Below are 20,278 nucleotides of genomic sequence, written 5' to 3' on the forward strand. Positions count from 1 at the left end.
AAAATGTCTTTTAAATGCGGAAAATGTCAGTTTTTTTTGCACAGGTAACAATAGTGTTTTATTTTCATAGATTCCCCCAAGTGGGAAGAGTTTTACTTACTTCGTTCTGAGTGTGGGAAATATTTAAAAAAAAACGACGTGGGGTCCCCCCTCCCAGACCTCTTTAACCCCTTGTCCCCCATGCAGACTGGGATAGCCAGAATGCGGAGCACCGGCCGCGTGGGGCTCCGCACCCTGACTATACCAGCCCGCATGGTCCATGGATTGGGGGGTCTCGGAAGGGGAGGGGCAGCCAAGCTTTCCCCTCCCCCTCCGAGCCCTTGTCCAATCCAAGGACAAGGGGCTCTTCTCCACCTCCGATGGGCGGTGGAGGTGGAGGCCGCGATTTCCTGGGGGGGAGGTTCATGGTGGCATCTGGGAGTCCCCTTTAAAAAGGGGTCCCCCAGATGCCCACCCCCCCTCCCAGGAGAAATGAGTATAGAGGTACTTGTACCCCTTACCCATTTCCTTTAAGAGTTAAAAGTAAATAAACACACAAACACATAGAAAAAGTATTTTAATTGAACAAAAAACATAACCACGAAAAAAGTCCTTTAATATTCTTAATTAACCATTAATACTTACCTGTCCCTTTAAAAGCCAGTTCCCACGCAATATCCTCGGAAATATACTAATCAGTTACAATGTAACAAAGTTATTACAATGTAACAACTTTGTTACTTTGTAACACCACCGCACCCGACGTCACTCGCCGCCACTCACTGTCACTCCTTCAAATCAGAAGGAACCCCATTGGTCTGCTAAGGACCAATGGGGCTCCTTGGAGCCCAAATACAAAGATGCTAAGAGAGCTCTGAGCTATATAGCTCAGAGCTCTGTCGGGTCCGTGCGGGACGCTAAGTCCTCGCCGCCTCCCGGACCCGACAGAGCTCTGAGCTATATAGCTCAGAGCTCTCTTAGCATCTTTGTATTTGGGCTCCAAGGAGCCCCATTGGTCCTTAGCAGACCAATGGGGTTCCTTCTGATTTAAAGGAACCCCATTGGTCTGCTAAGGACCAATGGGGCTCCTTGGAGCCCAAATACAAAGATGCTTAGAGAGCTATGAGCTATATAGCTCAGAGCTCTGTCGGGTGCGTGCGGGTGCGGCGGGTGGCGGCGAGTGACGTCGGGTGCGGTGGTGTTACAAAGTAACAAAGTTGTTACATTGTAATAACTTTGTTACATTGTAACTGATTAGTATATTTCCGAGGATATTGCGTGGGAACTGGCTTTTAAAGGGACAGGTAAGTATTAATGGTTAATTAAGAATATTAAAGGACTTTTTTCGTGGTTATGTTTTTTGTTCAATTAAAATACTTTTTCTATGTGTTTGTGTGTTTATTTACTTTTAACTCTTAAAGGAAATGGGTAAGGGGTACAAGTACCTCTATACTCATTTCTCCTGGGAGGGGGGGTGGGCATCTGGGGGACCCCTTTTTAAAGGGGACTCCCAGATGCCACCATGAACCTCCCCCCCAGGAAATCGCGGCCTCCACCTCCACCGCCCATCGGAGGTGGAGAAGAGCCCCTTGTCCTTGGATTGGACAAGGGCTCGGAGGGGGAGGGGAAAGCTTGGCTGCCCCTCCCCTTCCGAGACCCCCCAATCCATGGACCATGCGGGCTGGTATAGTCAGGGTGCGGAGCCCCACGCGGCCGGTGCTCCGCATTCTGGCTATCCCAGTCTGCATGGGGGACAAGGGGTTAAAGAGGTCTGGGAGGGGGGACCCCACGTCGTTTTTTTTTTTAATATTTCCCACACTCAGAACGAAGTAAGTAAAACTCTTCCCACTTGGGGGAATCTATGAAAATAAAACACTATTGTTACCTGTGCAAAAAAAACTGACATTTTCCGCATTTAAAAGACATTTTTGCCCTTGAAACTTAAAAATCGATTTTCTCAAAAACTATAAGGTCTTTTTGAAAAAAAAAATTTTCCTCTTATTCCCACTGATCCCCTTAATATACCCTGTAAATTTGGTGTTTCTAAATTTTAAGCAGGCTTTGCTATTAACCGTTAAAGTCGGCGGGTTTTTAAATGTATATATTTTTCCTTTGAAACTTTAACATCGATTTTCTCAAAAACTATAAGGTCTTTTTGAAAAAAAATTTTTCCTCTTATTCCTTCTGATCTCCTTAATATATTCTCCAAATTTGAGGCTCTTAGCACTTAAGGGGGCTTTGCTATTAACCCTTAAAGTCGGCGGCTACCTAACATTGATCCATGCGTCAACTTTTCCGCTTGGCAGCATGACCTTACGCATTAATTGCTAGTAGGAATTTACGCGTAAGCCTATAACGTAACAACCTGAATTACGGTATTCTTACGCGTAATTGCGTAAGGGCAATGCGTAATTACAGACATGTACCGAAATTGAATGTCTATGCCGTAAGCGTAATTTCGTAATGCGTAATAGCGTAAAATTACGCGTAATGATCCGTAAGCGTAGCTTTTTCCATTACGACCAGCACTGGGTCTCCTTATGAAAGGAGACCCCCATATACAGCGGCGATGACATGTGTTAGCTGGGGAGGCATGAAAATAACAATTGGATAGCGTGTAAAGAACTCACTGGGCGATTATATCACCTAAGCAAGATCTTTACCGCTGGGGGGGAATTAAGTTAAATTGGATTAGGTAATGCCCCCATCGCCTAAGTTAGGAACTCACCAATGCTTACACTGGCGAGTTCTGCAATAGAATATGGCCCTGCTTGACTACTGTTGTCCTACATTACCTATTGGGGTTTCTTTACGAAGATAAGATCAAAGTCAAAGAAAAAAAAACTAATGGCAGAACATGAGGAGAGACACCTTATGGGGGCAGAAGCAGCATTTTAGGGTGGGATACGCAAGTATCATTTTTGTCATAGATCAGAAATCAGAACATTTCACAGGGCAGAGGCAAAGCCATGACTTAGCTAATGGTTGCTATCATTGGCATCCAAAGGGTTAAAGAGAACCCGAGGTGGGTTTGAAGAATATTATCTGCATACAGAGGCTGGATCTGCCTATACAGCCCAGCCTCTGTTGCTATCCCAACCCCCCCTAAGGTCCCCCTGCACTCTGCAATCCCTCATAAATCACAGCCATGCTGCTGACAAACAGCTTGTCAGAGCTGGCTGTGTTTATCTCTATAGTGTCAGTCTGCTGCTCTCCCCGCCTCCTGCAGAACTCCAGTCCCCACCTGCATCCCTTCCCTCCCTGCTGATTGGAGGGAAGGGACGGGGCAGGGACCGGAGCTATGCAGGTGGCGGGGGAGCAGCTGAGACTGACACTACAGATGTAAACACAGCCTCACAGCATGGCTGTGATTTATGAGGGTTTGCAGAGTGCAGGGGGACCTTATTGGGGTTTGGGATAGCAACAGAGGCTGGGCTGTATAGGCAGATCCAACCTCTGTATGCAGATAACATTCTTTAAACACACCTCGGGTTCTCTTTAAGTCAAATCTTACAGTTGCAGCTTCCCAGGTGGTATTTGGCCGCAATTTCCTATAAGTTGTTGTCAGTACATTATACCTTTGTTTATAACCAGTATGGAGTATTTAGTACCTCTCTACACCTGTCACTTTCAGTATTTGTTTGGCCCTCACCTTGGTTCCCAGGAGTCTGTCCCCATAGCATCCTGAATTATAGAGTGAAAAAGCCTTGAAGCTTTCTATCTGTCAGCCGGCTGCAATCATTTCATATCCAGGTTCCTTAATGACTATAGAAGAGACAGGAAGCTGAGCCAAGAGCCAACACTGGACACGCAGTGCGGTTGTGGTGGTCAGTATATGACCTGTTCCTGCAATACCGAGTACACAGCAGGTGATCTGCCTTCCTTACAGCCCAGCACTGCCCTCCTGTGACATGCAATAATTCCACCTTCTGGAGCAGCGGGCTTTACTCTCAGAGTGTTAATCACAGAATGCCCTAAAAAATCACCACCTGATTAGTAATGCTGACACTGTTGATTCTTGCCCACTTTAATAGATACAGTATTCACGTTCAGAGACAGTTATATGTCTGTGAAAAAATGTGCTAGCAGTAGCCATTTCCCTCAATAACCCGATGCCTCGATGCTGACGCTCCAGCACTCACTATGGGGTCAATTCATAAAAGGCTTTGCGGTAAAAAAAAAAATCTCATCGGGAAAATATTGCATTCGGTATTTTAGACTTTTGTGTGCTAATTCACAAAAATTTTCACAGCTGGGATAGAAGTGCCGTGTATTACTGAAGTAAACTGTCGGTAATGAGAAGAGTTTTGTTACATTCTTGTTCTCCGTGCAGAGACACCATTACAATATAGGAGGCATCCCCAACTTCCCATTAGATGTGCATCTTTTGTTATACTGCCTCTGTTTGCCCTACAGCTTAGAAGAACTTCAAGACACTTTACACTTGCCACGCTTTCTGATGTGAAATGCACAATTTAAAAGCAGGAACACAAGAGGTTAAACACACAGCCTAAGGTATTCACAGGAAGCCTTGTCTGTTCCGTTCTCACTACTGCTGCCTGGGGAGATTTCATTACTTCTCCATCAACTTTGCTCTTATTGCTCTCTTATCACCTCTTCAAAGCAGGCGGTATTCTTTGTGCCATTACCGCCTGCTCTAATCTTTATGAATTGATATTTACTGACATGTGTTGGAGGTGTTTACCGCACAAGTCAGTAATTTACCGCAGTGCTCGGGAATTTCAGTTTTTCCTGCGGTAACTGCTTTTATGAATTGACATTTTGCTAAGTGCTCGGTAAAGTCAGCTGTTTTCTGCATTACCGCATGCGGTATTGCTTTATGAATCGACCCCTATGTGCTTTTTTAGACTGTGCCGAATGCTTCCATTGCTCCAATCTAAAGCCCGGTACAAACCAGTAGCGTCCCTACCATAGGGCGGCAGGGGGCGCCCCGCACCGGGTGTTGGGCGCCCCAGGGGGTGTCATCAGGCCTCCCACAGAGGCCTGTGTAATGTGCAGGACAGGAGGGGGAAGCAGCACGGAAAGGAGGGGTGGCGGGAAAAGCGGCGGGGAGGGGGGCCGGACCCCCCACCTCCCTCACCTGGGTCCCCTCCTTCTGGCGCTTCCCCCTCCTAATTGGCAGCAGCGGGCAGCAGCGGGCAAGAGGACTTACTCACCTCCTTCCTGCGTTCCAGGCGATGGCAAATAGCGTCATCGTCACGTGACGCTGGTCTCCGCCTTCTCCACCGCTCACTGTGCTTCCTGATTGGCGGAAGCACAGTGAGCAACAGAGAAGTCGGAGACCAGCGTCGCGTGAAGATGACGCTATGCGCCGCCGCTATCGCCAGGAGCAGGTGAGTGAGTCTTCTTCGCCACTCCTGCCCGCTGCTGCTAATTAGGAGGGGGAAGCGCCAGAAGGAGGGGACCCAGGTGAGGGAGGTGGGGGGTCCGGCCCCCCTCCCCGCCACCCCTCCTTCCAGGCTTTCCTCACACTGGGGGCAACTAAACTAGCTATACTGGGGGCAATTATACTAGCTATTCTGGGGGCAATTATACTAGCTATTCTGGGGGCAATTATACTAGCTATTCTGGGGGCAGCTATACTAGCTATTCTGGGGGCAACTGTACTGGCTATACTGGGGGCAACTAAACTAGCTATACTGGGGGCAACTAAACTAGCTATACTGGGGGCAGCTATACTGGGGGCAGCTATACTAGCTATACTGGGGGCAACTAAACTAGCTATACTGGGGGCAGCTAAACTAGCTATACTGGGGGCAGCTATACTGGGGGGCAGCTATACTGGGGGCAGCTATACTAGCTATACTGGGGGCAACTAAACTAGCTATACTGGGGGCAGCTATACTGGGGGCAGCTATACTAGCTATACTGGGGGCAGCTATACTAGCTATACTGGGGGCAGCTATACTAGCTATACTGGGGGCAGCTATACTAGCTATACTGGGGGCAGCTATACTGGGGGGCAGCTATACTAGCTATACTGGGGGCAGCTATACTAGCTATACTGGGGGGAGCTATACTGGGGGCAGCTATACTGGGGGCAACTATACTAGCTATACTGGGGGCAGCTATACTAGCTATACTGGGGGCAGCTATACTGGGGGCAGATATACTAGCTATACTGGGGGCAGCTATACTAGCTATACTGGGGGCAGCTATACAGGGGGCAAATATACTAGCTATACAGGGGGCAAATATACTAGCTATACAGGGGGCAACTATACTAGCTATACTGGGGGCAACTATTGACGATTGAAGTGTTTTGTGGACAGGTCTGCCACACGATTGCATGTATTTTCTGGTCGAATCTGCTACATGATTGCATGTATTTTCTGGGCAAATCTGCCGACATGATTGCATGTATTTTCTGGGCAAATCTGCCGACACGATTGCATGTATTTTCTGGGCAAATCTGCCGACATGATTGCATGTATTTTCTGGGCAAATCTGCCGACATGATTGAATGTATTTTCTGGGCAAATCTGCCGACATGATTGCATGTATTTTCTGGGCAAATCTGCCAACATGATTGAACGTATTCTCTGGGCAAATCTGCAGACATGATTGCATGTATTTTCTGGGCAAATCTGCCGACATGATTGCATGTATTTTCTAGGCAAATCTGCCGACATGATTGCATGTATTTTCTGGGCAAATCTGCCGACATGATTGCATGTATTTTCTGGGCAAATCTGCCGACATGATTGCATGTATTTTCTGGGCAAATCTGCCGACATGATTGCACGTATTTTCTGGGCAAATCTGCCGACATGATTGCATGTATTTTCTGGGCAAATCTGCCGACATGATTGCATGTATTTTCTGGGCAAATCTGCCGACATGATTGAACGTATTCTCTGGGCTAATCTGCAGACATGATTGCATGTATTTTCTGGGCAAATCTGCCGACATGATTGAACGTATTCTCTGGGCAAATCTGCACACATTACGTGTATTTTCTTCAGAAAACCTGCACAATTATGTGAATTTTCTGGGGAAAGGGTCACCAAAACTTGGGTCCACTGTCTTTGCATTGCACTTTTAAAGGGAACCCGAGGTGAGAATAATATTGAGGCTGCCATATTTATCTCCTTTTAAGCAATACCAGTTGCCTGGCTGCCGTGCTGGTCCTCTGCCTCTAATTCTTTCAACCACAGACCCTGAACAAGCATGCTTGTTTCTGGTGTGATTCAGTTCACTACTGCAGCCAAATAGATCAGCAGGGCAACTAGTATTGTTTAAAAGGAAATAAATATGGCAGCCTCCATATCACTCTCACCCGGGTTCACGTCAAATTACAGTTAGCTCCGCCCTCGTCCGGTCATGGCCACGCCCATTTTTTTGCTTCGCGCGCCGCATGTTATAGCGCCACCCATTTTTTGCCCCTTTACTTTTTTTTGGGGGGGGGGGTGTCTTATAATACCCAGCACCGGGTGTCAAATGCCCTAGGTACGCCACTGGTACAAACCTTCAATTTTGACTGGCCTATAATTGGCCATTTTTACCACCGTCATGTAGTATGAGGGCCAATAGATTTTGAATACTATTATTATTATTGATTTATAAAGCGCCAATTAGAGTTGGGCCGAACCTCCGATTTTAGGTTCGCGAACCGGGTTCGCGAACTTTCGCGGAACGTTCGGTTCGCGTTAAAGTTCGCGAACCGCAATAGACTTCAATGGGGATGCGAACTTTGAAAAAAAAATAATTATGCTGGCCACAAAAGTGATGGAAAAGATGTTTCAAGGGGTCTAACACCTGGAGGGGGGCATGGCGGAGTGGGATACATGCCAAAAGTCCCGGGGAAAAATCTGGATTTGACGCAAAGCAGCGTTTTAAGGGCAGAAATCACATTGAATGCTAAATGACAGGCCTAAAGTGCTTTCAAACATCTTGCATGTGTATACATCAATCAGGTAGTGTAATTAAGGTACTGCTTCACACTGACACACCAAACTCACCGTGTAACGCACCGCAAACAGCTGTTTGTGTAGTGACGGCCGTGCTGGACTGGTGCGCACCATGGCGAGAACAGGTATGCAGTGGCGGGTTCACTGAACAGAACAGGTATGCAGTGGCAGGTTCACTGAACAGAACAGGTATGCAGTGGCAGGTTCACTGAACAGAACAGGTATACAGTGGCGGGTCCACTGAACAGAACAGGTATACAGTGGCGGGTTCACAGAACAGGTATACAGTGGCAGGATCACTGAACAGGTATACAGTGGCGGGTCCACTGAACAGAACAGGTATACAGTGGCGGGTTCACAGAACAGGTATACAGTGGCGGGTCCACTGAACAGAACAGGTATACAGTGGCGGGTTCACAGAACAGGTATACAGTGGCGGGTCCACTGAACAGAACAGGTATACAGTGGCGGGTTCACAGAACAGGTATGCAGTGGCAGGTTCACTGAACACAACAGGTATGCAGTGGCGTGTTCACTAAACAGGTATACAGTGGCGGGTCCACTGAACAGAACAGGTATACAGTGGCGGGTTCACAGAACAGGTATACAGTGGCAGGATCACTGAACAGGTATGCAGTGGCAGGATCACTGAACAGGTATACAGTGGCGGGTCCACTGAACAGAACAGGTATACAGTGGTGGGTTCACAGAACAGGTATACAGTGGCGGGTCCACTGAACAGAACAGGTATACAGTGGCGGGTTCACAGAACAGGTATACAGTGGCAGGATCACTGAACAGGTATGCAGTGGCAGGATCACTGAACAGGTATGCAGTGGCAGGATCACTGAACAGGTATGCACTGGCAGGATCACTGAACAGGTATGCAGTGGCAGGATCACTGAACAGGTATGCACTGGCAGGATCACTGAACAGGTATGCAGTGGCAGGATCACTGAACAGGTATGCAGTGGCAGGATCACTGAACAGGTATGCACTAGCAGGATCACTGAACAGGTATGCAGTGGCAGGATCACTGAACAGGTATGCACTGGCAGGATCACTGAACAGGTATGCACTGGCAGGATCACTGAACAGGTATGCAGTGGCAGGATCACAGTACAGGTATGCAGTGGGCTGAGGGCTCACTGAACAGAACAGGTATGCAGCCAGGAAAAGCTAAGCCTAACTAATCTTTCCCTAGAGACAGACAGCAGCTCGCCCTACTCTCTCTAATGCAGGCACACGAGTGGCCGTAATGGCCGCCGCTGCCTGCCTTATATAAGGGGGGGTGGGGCTCCAGGGGCTAGTGTAGCCTAATTGGCTACACTGGGCCTGCTGACTGTGATGTAGAGGGTCAAAGTTGACCCTCAGGTGCATTATGGGGCGAACCGAACTTCCGCAAAACGTTCGCGTGCGGCACCCGCACGCGAACCACCTAAGTTCGCGCGAACCACGTTCGCCGGCGAACCGTTCGGCCCAACTCTAGCGCCAATATATTCCATGGCACTGTACAGAGTAGGAACAAGCCGTGGGGTACATAGTAATACAGACAGTGGTATACACAAAATACAGACATTGGTACATTATACAAAATTGGTCGACATAGCAATTACAGTTACAATTGTAACATGATGAACAAAATATAAAGATTAAGCTTAGTTATTTGGGACTATGTTATCTTAAAAACATCTAACATTTGCTACACACATACAAGTATGAGAGCTTACCTACTGTTCATAGTACATCTTCTCACTAGTTTCCACATACCACCCCAACCGCAATTTCAGATGTGCACGTGACCTTCATATGTCCTCTTCTAGCATCACCTCCTCACATTCACTTATACAAGACTTCTCATGTGCCTCACCCCTCCTTTGGAATTCCCTTCCAAAGTACCTCCATCACTCTCCAACCTTGGATTTCTTTAAAGTGTACCTGAGATGGTACATACTGCTGTATTTATATTCACCTGGGGCTTCCTCCAGCCCCATGTGGTCCGTGGGCTCCCTCGTCATTCTTCCTGACTGCTCTGTTGTCCCATGGTAGCCTCTGGCAGTGAGGGCCAGTTGAGGTGTTCTGCACATGTGCAGCACAGTGGCATGCGCGCCCCTGCACCTGGCTGGGCTGTGCATGTGCGGAAGAACCCAACTGAAGAAGATACCAGAGGGTACCACGGGATAATGGAGTGGCCAGGGAGGACAGCGAGGCAGCCCATGAACCACATGGGGCTGGAGGAAGCCCCAGGTAAGAATTAATTCAGCAGTATATACTGTCTCAGGTTTCCTTTAAGCACTTTCTCAAAACTCACATTTTCCAACAAGTAAATGCTCTACCCAGTGGCATAGCTAAGGAGCTATGGGCCCCGGTGCAAGTTTTACATGGGGCCCCCCCAAGCACTCTATACATAACAATTGATACGGTGCACCAAAACCTGCCAATGGTAACTACAGTGTCAGAGTGGCCAGGGAGGACAGCGAGGCAGCCCATGAACCACATGGGGCTGGAGGAAGCCCCAGGTAAGAATTAATTCAGCAGTATATACTGTCTCAGGTTTCCTTTAAGCACTTTCTCAAAACTCACATTTTCCAACAAGTAAATGCTCTACCCAGTGGCATAGCTAAGGAGCTATGGGCCCCGGTGCAAGTTTTACATGGGGCCCCCCCAAGCACTCTATACATAACAATTGATACGGTGCACCAAAACCTGCCAATGGTAACTACAGTGTCAGAGGTGCAAGAAGGGGATGGGGAACAGTTTGTTAATGATTACCACTATTCAAAGCATCTATAGAAGTGATTATTACCAGCACAGGACCAATAGGAAGCTAATATTGTGCTTGAGGGAGGGCCCCTCTGGCCTAAGGGCCCCAATGTGGTCGCTACCTCTGCACCCCCTATTGCTACGCCACTGGCTCTACCTTAGGCTATTCTCCCTTCAACCTCTGGCCAAGTTGTACTTACTAAATATAACCAAAAACACATTGTTTCTAGCTATAAATATTGCATATTACCCCACCTCTTCACCCTTTGTTTCCTCCTTATTCCTTTAGATTATAAACGCTCATCCTTTTGTGCCTTGGAACTTGCTGTATTATAAAAGCATGCTGTTCAGTGGGATTTTCCAGACAATATAGTAAAAGGAGCAATTTACTTACCCCGATGTCCCTGAGGTAAGGCTATGTATGTAGGACAAACCAGCAGAGAGATGAAGGGAGCCGGTGCAGGGAAATTACAGATGATACAGGAAAAGCATTCTGCTGAAGAGCACGTTTATCACAAATCAGACTACTACTTCCTCTCAGACAAGTTTTCATTACGGGAACGAGGTAGCGACATTGTTCCTGCGCTCGTACAAAGGGAAACATATTGAATATGGAGATTAGGTATGCCTGACTGAGGACGTTATAAAAGATGAATGTTCTCTGAATGTTACATTAAACATTACTATTCAGGCAAGCGTTATGCAGTGATGCACTCAGCTCTGGTAATACATTCTTGTGATCTGCATACATTAGTAGCAGGCAGTCTGCAGGTTCGGGAGCATTTGAATTTGGCGCCATTGAATTTGGCATCAGCCCAGCTCCTAATATCCTGAGTATCCGGAGACATAAGGGCTGTTTTACACACAAGTTTTACACACAGGCGCTTTTCTGCAATTTTCGAGTCACTAGCATTTCGAAAAGCACTTGAATAATGTGAGCATATGAGCTATTTCACACTGGAATGAATCGTAGATGTGTAACAGCCAGAACCCGAAGTCGGGTCACTCCGGGTTCTGGCCGGTCAAAACTGGAAGTGGCCGTCTCACTACGGCCAATGTTAGAAATCAATTACATCCGGCGGCATGAATTACATTACTGGATAATAAATTAATTATATTTCCCGGCGGTGAGAAATGAAACCGGCTCTGGCTCCTCCTCCTGCCCCCTCCTATTCAGCTCTGGTAGCCGGGCACACACCCAATGCAGCCAGAGTCATTCATCGCGGCAGGGAAGCAGAGCGGGATGGCTGCAGACATGGCTTCTGCCAGCGGTAACAGTAAAAAAGGGCGCAGGAGGCTAGTGGACAAATCGGGCGCCGCCATTCACTCCTATATTAATTATCGTTTACTGGGCGCCGAACAGGAAAAAAGGGCGCCCGAGAATAATAACGTTTTCCAACGGCGCCCGAAGATTTTTCATGTTTTATAACTGCTTGTGATGATTTACGTTTCTTATTTCAATAAAACATTATTTTAAATGTTATCCCTTACTGTTTGTAAAACATTATTATTTACGAAACAAAGCGATCAGTACGTAATGTAAATTGTAATATATTTTATCCCTTACTGTTTTTAAAACATTATTCTACACACAATACAGTGAGCACTAAGGAGGGTCTTAGGTTTAGGCACCAACAGGGGTGTCTTAGGTTTAGGCACCAACAGGGGGGTCTTAGGTTTAGGCACCAACAGGGGGGTCTTAGGTTTAGGCACCAACAGGGGGGTCTTAGGTTTAGGCATCAACAGGGGGGTCTTAGCTTTAGGCACCAACAGGGGGGTCTTAGGTTTAGGCACTAACAGGGGGGTCTAGGGGTTAGGGGTAGGTACAGGGAGGGTTACTTAGGCACCAACAGGGGGGGTCTTAGGTTTAGGCATCAACAGGGGGGTCTAGGGGTTAGGGGTAGGTACAGGGAGGGTTACTTAGTAATTTTTTTTTAAACGTTATTATACGTTTCACTATTTAAACGAAAGATTAACGTTTTTACAATTGCCGATTTAATGCACATTATTTAATGATTTATAACTTTATAAGACATTAATTGTAAACAAAATACAGTACAATACATTTTTAAACGTTATCCATGCTTATCGTTTAAAACCCCGCGCCCTTTTTTCCCAGCGCCCCTTTTTAACGTACGCTCTGCCAGCACCCGCTCTGCAGGAACGAATGGCAGTAATCCCTCCGCCGGGAATCTGGTAATGTAATTCATGCCGCCGGATCTAATTCACTTCTCACATTGGTTGCAGTGAGATGGCCACTTCGTTTTGACCGGCCAGAACCTGAAGTGGCCAGACTTCGGGTTCAGGTCGTAATATATACAAAAATCTCAAAAGTGCTGCATGTAGCATTTTTGCAGCTTTGTAGAAAGTCTAGACAGGATTCTGTAGAAAGTGTAGAAAAGCAAAAGTGCTGTAAATATCGCTTTGAAATTTCTTGATAAAATTGCTCAACAATCGCTATAGCTAGTCCTAGTGCAGTTACTGATAATGAGGCTGATTCACAAAGCTGTGCTAAATGATAGCACGGCCATGATATGCTTAGCGCGCGGGTTAGCGCGAGTACAGGTTTGCGCGCATAATAGGAAAGGTTTGCGTGCATTAATTTTCCAGTTCATGCGCTAACACATATTTTAGTGCGTGAACGGGAAAGTTAATGTGCAAACCTTTACTATTATGCGTGCAAACCTGTACTCGCGCTAACCCGCGCGCTTTAGCACGACTTTGTGAATCAGGCTTAATATGTGCTATTTAGGCAGAGACTTAGCTAAGAAGCTGTGGGTCCTAGTGCAAATTTTACATTGGGTCCCCCGAACACTCTATACATAACAATTGATATGGCGCGCCAAAACCAGCTAAAGACAACCTGCCAAGGTTTTGGCATCCACAGTGTCAGAGGTGCAAGAAGGGGATGGGGAACAGTTTGTTAATGATTACCACTATTCAAAGCATCTATAGAAGTGATTATTATTAGCACAGGACCAATAGAGAGTGAATAAGGGGGTTCCTCTTTAATAACTACACCACTTAGTAAATGCACACCAGGTTATATTGCTTCATTCAAATAGCTCTACGTAGGGTAGGTAGGTTAATGAATTTCTGGAACACAAATGACTCCTCTGTTCATGTAACTCGTCAGATTGCTAAAGCCATAGAGCCCTTGTGGTTTATTTACCCAGATGATGAGGAGGACTACCACACACACGCCAGGCCTCTTTGGTGTTCTCTCTCGCTATATCTGTGACTGAAATCTCATGTTTCATCCTTTTCATGCATTTTTATACTTTTTTTTTTAGTTTTCTTTTTTTTAATCTTGAAAGAATAAGAGACATCTACAATACTCCTTCACATCCTTGAGAGCATGCTTCTTGTGCATCCCTCTTGGATATAATCTTACTTTGTACACGTTTTTTCCTTTTCTCTGCTTTTTTTCAGGTTTTGGTGTAAATTATTAATACGTACAATGTTCCAACTCAATGAATGTTCGGAAATTGAATAAAAATATTTTATTATTTAATAAACTTATCCCATTGTTCATACTATTGTTACCTCAGTTTTACTTTATTTATTTTTTGAATAAGGAAGAAAGTAATTTAAAGCATACGTTTATTTGTAAAAAAAACTAGTTATCTAAGAGGAAAAAGTAGGTGGAGTCTATTATGGGTGGGCATTATCCACTGTGAGTCAGGCTGACGCAGATGACGTCTCCCCTTTTATAAGCACCAATTCCGATGGACTAGAAATAATCAATTAGATGCTAATAATTTCAAGTTGATACGATTTTTTTCAGCTACTGGATTTCAATGGTACCTGAAGTCAAAATAAAGCTCGAAATTTGATATCTCAGTAGAGAGAAGCTGTCCAGTGCTGGTACCCGCTGATCATATTTGACAAGGGCTTGTTGAATATGTTTAGGATTTCTGAAAAGGCCACAGTGGCCTAGGCCTTGAGCGGCTGCAGTCCAAGGGGGCACCTGAAAATGAAAGAGGGACTGCTACATATGAAAGAGGAGACTGAAAATGGGGAGCAGCACATGAAAAAGTGAAATGATGCCCAAGAAAGCTGTTAATGAAAGAGAGAGGCTGCTGTACATGGATGGGACACATGGTGGAAGAGGGGCTGCACATGGAATGGGAGAGGAGCTGCTGCACATGGATGGGACACATGGAAGAGGGGCTGCACATGGAATGGGAGAGGAGCTGCTGCACATGAAAGGGGAGCCACAGTTTACTTGGTCTAGGGCACGGGTGTCAAACTGAAATACAAAGTGGGCCAAAAGTGAGCTCTGGGACAAAGTCGAGGGCCGACCTTATTGTCTAGCAACCATTGCTCTCTTTTATAAAGTTCCCTGGTATCTAATTATCCCCTCCTTCCCCTGTACAGTTCTCTGATGTTTAGTGGTGCCCGCCCTCCTTCATCTATACAATTCCCTGATGTTTAGTGGCCCCCTCTTTCCCCTATACAGTTCCCTGGTGTGGCTCCCTTCCCTCTCCTATACAGTTCCACAGTGTCTAGTGGCCCCCTTCACTCTACTTTACAGTTTCCTGGTGTCTAGTGACCCCCTTCCCTCTCCTATACAGTTGTATCTAGTGCTGTCCCCCTCCCCATATGACTTCCCTGGTGATCAAGGGCTTCACCTCCAATATAGCTTATCTAGTGGTCTAGAGTGGGCCAAACATAATGCAAAATGGGGAAACCACCTGAGCGCCAAATCTGATGGCTCTGAGGGCCAGATTTGGCCCACAGGCGGAGTCTGACACGTATGGTCTAGGGGAACAAAAAGTATAAATCCGTCCTTGGGGGTCCTCACAAGTTTTTGGCACAGCTCAAGCTAAGTGATGGGACTGAATTAGTAAAGGTGTGGTTTATCAAGTAGAACCTTTCTCCATTTCTCGGTCCATCCTAAACACTGGCATGAATATGGTCCTTAAAGTGAACCCGAAGTAAGAGTGATATGGAGGCTGCAATATTTATTTCCTTTTAAGCAATACCAGTTGCCTGACTGCCCTGCTGATCCTCTGCCTCCAATACTTTTAGCCATAGACCCCGAATAAGCATGCAGCAGATCAGGTGTTTTTTGACATTGTCAGAACTAACTGGATTAGCTGCATGCTTGTTTCTGGTGTAATTCAGACACTACTACAGCCAAATAGATCAGTAGGGCTGCCGGGCAACTAGGATTGTTTAAAAGGAAATAAACATGGCAGTCTCCATATCACTCTCACCTCGGGTTCACTTTAAGGACTGGAGGTTGACACCCATGCTTTATAGGAAGTCATGTAGCAGTCAGAAAGCTCTACTGAAACCTGATATTATCAGTTTTCATAATGCATGCAAATAATACATTTCACATACAGTATATATTATTATTCCACTGAGCATGGAAATATGAAAATTATTTTTTCATTATGAGCGCAGGCAGTATAGTAGATCATTGTTGTCTGCAACACCAAGACATAAAAAAATTAATAAAATACAATAGCACTTGCTAAGAGTAATTAGAATATTTCTTTAGAGGTTTAGAGGTTATTCACTGTGTATGTGAAGTAATTATTGATGTCACGAGGAACCAATTCATTAAATTGACTTACTCACCTTTTTCACAGCCCTATTAAAGGAAGCACTTAGAGTAAACCTGATATGAAAAGGGGAAAAATGTATACATACCTGGGGCTTCCTCCAGTCCCCTCCAGGCTCATCGCTCCCACGCCACTGTCCTCCTGGTTCGTGAATTTGCCCATGAAAACTCCTCTGGACTGTGGCGTACTGCGCATAGGCAGTACTGACTACTGTTTCTCGCGTAGTGTGGACAGGGCGACCACCCTGGGCGCAGACCGGCAAGTAGAAGAAGGGGGGGCGCAAGCAAAAGGACATAACCGCTAGGCGCTAGGGAGACGGTGACATGCGGTGCAGCCGAATGGAAGAAGAAAGAACAACAGCAGCGCGATCACCTTCCTTGACTCCTCCTGGGCTGCCTGCGTCCGACATTAAGTCATCATCCCGTCACCACCGCATGATGACACCAGATGTCCTGTAGTGGTACTGCAAGCTGCCAGTGCGTGTCGCCCATGGAGGAGTCGGCTTTCCGGGCTCTCTTCACCTGTGTGTTTTCCAGGTCCCTGCTTCCTCCTGGATGAGCGGCTGGTCACTAGTAAGTAGGCAGATCTTCTTGTGACCTGTGGCTGTGTGACTGTCCCTAAACAGTGAAGGTTTGCGAGTCCACGGGTGGGAGTAGGGGGGAGTTCCCTGGGGGAGGGGCTAGCGCAATTTTTACACCCTCATCCTGGGTGCATTTAGCAAACTACCCTGTCATTACTACTGCTTAAGCGCAGAATGTTCCTGGTCACGGAAGCGCGACAGGGGAGCACCTGCACTGACTGGCCCCGACTGGAGGAATTTTCGGGCCGGTTTCAGAAGATCCAGGAAGTAGAGGCTGGAGAGGTAAGGCTGGAGGAAGCCCCAGGTATGTATAAATGCTCTTGCCTTGCAGAGATGGGTCCCTGGTTTGAATCCCAGGAAGGCTTTTATGTATGTGCATGGAGGCTCCCAAAAACACACAGATAAGTTATTTTACTTCCCATCAATTTGCCCTAGACTATGATGAATGATTGTGAGACCCTTCAGGGAAACAGTTAGCAACAAGACTTTAAAGCACTTCGAAACATGTCAGCAGTATATAAATATTAAATAATAATAAATTGTGGAGATCGGTATCATAATAACAAGAGGAGCAACATAGTAAAAACCTCAAAATGTAATTTTTATTGCCAAAGGTTTTTCCAGACATAAGAAGAAAGCAATCAGTTTATCAAAAGCTGCTTACACTCAGGGAGATAGTGGGCTGAGGAAACAAAATATAGGTAGAAGGCTGCGCATCCCTGACCCAATACTGTACAATTGAATGGTTAATCGCTGTGGCGCACACCGCCTCCCCCCCCCCCCCCCCCGGACTAAAATGTATGCCCGCATCCAAACAATACTGGTCTATGGAGAAATTTTAGCTTCCATCATAGATTTGCATGCAAAAATATAATATACTGGACATCTGCACCAACGTTGAGGTAAATCTCCAGAGCAGATGTCCTAACACTAAACTGACCTAAGTTAAAAGCAAATGTCTTTACCCTGGCAGCAGCTATGCTAAAATGTGTAACTTACATTCAATACAGACAGCAGAAAACAGAGCAAGCGCTCACCAACATGGGCTACAACTGAATGACTCATCACCTCATATGCACCGCTTAAATAGCTCAAATGCACACTCAGCAATCAGACAGATGCAAAACATATGCAAAACTAAACTAAATACTTACCATGCAAAACAGGATAGCACAATGGGTGCTGTTAGCCTGGTAGTTAGCCTTTTAACTTAGGTCAGTTTAGTGTTAGGACATCTGCCCTGGAGATTTACCTCAACATTGGTGCTGATGTCCAGTATATTATATTTTTGCATGCAAAACTATGATGGAAGCTAAAATTTCTCCATAGACCAGTATTGCATTGTTTGAATGCGGGCATACATTTAAGTCCAGGGGGGGCAGTGTGCGCCACAGCGATTAACCATTCAATTGGACAGTATTGGGTCAGGGATGCGCAGCCTTCTACCTATATTTTGTTTCCACAGTTCTGTAACTACCAGGCTAGCAGCTCCATTGTGCTATCCTGTTTGCCTGGTAAGTATTTAGTTTTGCATATGTTTTGCATCTGTCTGATTGCTGAGTGTGCATTTGAGCTATTTAAGCGGTGCATATGAGGTGATGAGTCATTCAGTTGTAGCCCATGTTGGTGAGCGCTTGCTCTGTTTTCTGCTGATAGTGGGCTGAATTCACACATCACATGATCAACAACACCCAATAAAAGAGCTGATTGGTGGGGAGGGAATGCAGCCTCAATTCTAAACAGATTTGACCAGAGACCGGGATGGGGCCTGTAATATCCACTCCTACAGGGCCGGATTTACCATAAGGCACTGTAGGAAGGCCTACAGGTGCCTGAAGATGGAAAGGCGGCTAACTTCCCTCCCAGGGTGCCTCTTTTCCTCCTTCCCTATACAGAGTCCCAATGGCGTAGCTAAGGAGCTGTGGGCCCCGATGCAAGTTTTACATTGGGGCCCCCCAAGCACTCTATACATAACAATTGATACAGCGCACCAAAACCTGCCAAAGGCAACTACAGTGTCAGAGGTGCAAGAAGGGGATGGGGAACAGATTGCTAATGATTACCACTATTCAAAGTATATATAGAAGTGATTATTATGAGCGCCGGACCAATAGAGAGCTATTACTGAAGTTGAGGGAGGGCCTCACTGGCCCAAGGGCCCCGATGCGGTCGCTACCTCTGCACCCCCTATTGCTACGCCCCTGCAGAGTCCTGAGCAGACTTTAAATGGGAGATTACTCAACCAGGTCCCTAGAATCCACTGACGAGATTTCCCTTCATTCGGAGGCACTTCTAGCTACCTAATACTTCGGAGTACCAATAGCTACTTAATACTGAGGGTACCTCTGGCTACCTAATACTAAGGGGCACCTGTAACTACCTATGACAAGCAAGGGAAGTAAGGGAGAAGTGACAGCTGGGCCAGCCAGCACACTTGCTGTGCAGTTTGGTGGGTGTTTGTGGGTTCATAGACGGCGAAGTCAAGGACATCTGTGTCCATATTCTCCTATGATGTAAATATGGGCCTGTTCCCAGATGATCATTATTATATGCATTGTTACTAATTTTTAGTGTGCTTTTTTCCTGTGATTTGACTGGATTTTAATTGTTTTTATGGTATTTTTTGGATACGTTCCCTAATAAATTTGTATATTACATTGCAATCTTTGGCGATGATATTATTACATATAATTGCCTAGATAGATACTTTTCTTTGTTTGCTAAGAGTTAAACATGTCCATGGCAACTTTCCTATATAAGGGCATATTGCTCTTGTTTGTTTGTTTTACATCATTATCTCAAGCACATGAAAAATCAAACCAACCTACAACTCCCATCCTTCTCATTCCACATGGCTACAACTCCCATCCTTCTCATTCCACATGCCTACAACTCCCATCCTTCTCATTCCACATGCCCGCCGTTAAGGTTGGCAAACCTGCAACATCCACGGCTCAAATAACTGCAGAGGCACATTTTATTCTGAAATAAATAAAAATCAAGTTAATAAAACATAAGTAACTAATAAATAGCTTTTTAATGAATTCTTATACCCATTTGTTGCTCGGAGCGAAATAAATCTATGCAACAAATCCCACATTGGCTTTATACTATTTTGCGGCTCTTATATCCAGCTCCGAGTCTCCCTTTCTTGTAATTACACTTGATTAAAAGGTTTGAAAGTGTAAATTAGCAGGAAATTCAATATTTAGAATTTCTAGGAAACTGCAGAGCCATCACTAATCACAGTAAAACATGATCAGGACAGGCTGAGCTCAATGAGCCCAGATACACGCCAAGCATACTAATTCCTCCAGATACTCTCCGCAAACTTAGGCTGGTCATTAGATATCAGACCAGAAAAAGTATCTCTAAAATAAGTTACTGCAACCAGGGCCGACCCTAGACTTTTTTCCGCCTGAGGCAAATTTTGAAAAAATTATTGCTGC

The sequence above is a fragment of the Hyperolius riggenbachi genome, chromosome 3 (assembly GCF_040937935.1).
Source record: "Hyperolius riggenbachi isolate aHypRig1 chromosome 3, aHypRig1.pri, whole genome shotgun sequence".
NCBI lineage: Eukaryota > Metazoa > Chordata > Amphibia > Anura > Hyperoliidae > Hyperolius > Hyperolius riggenbachi.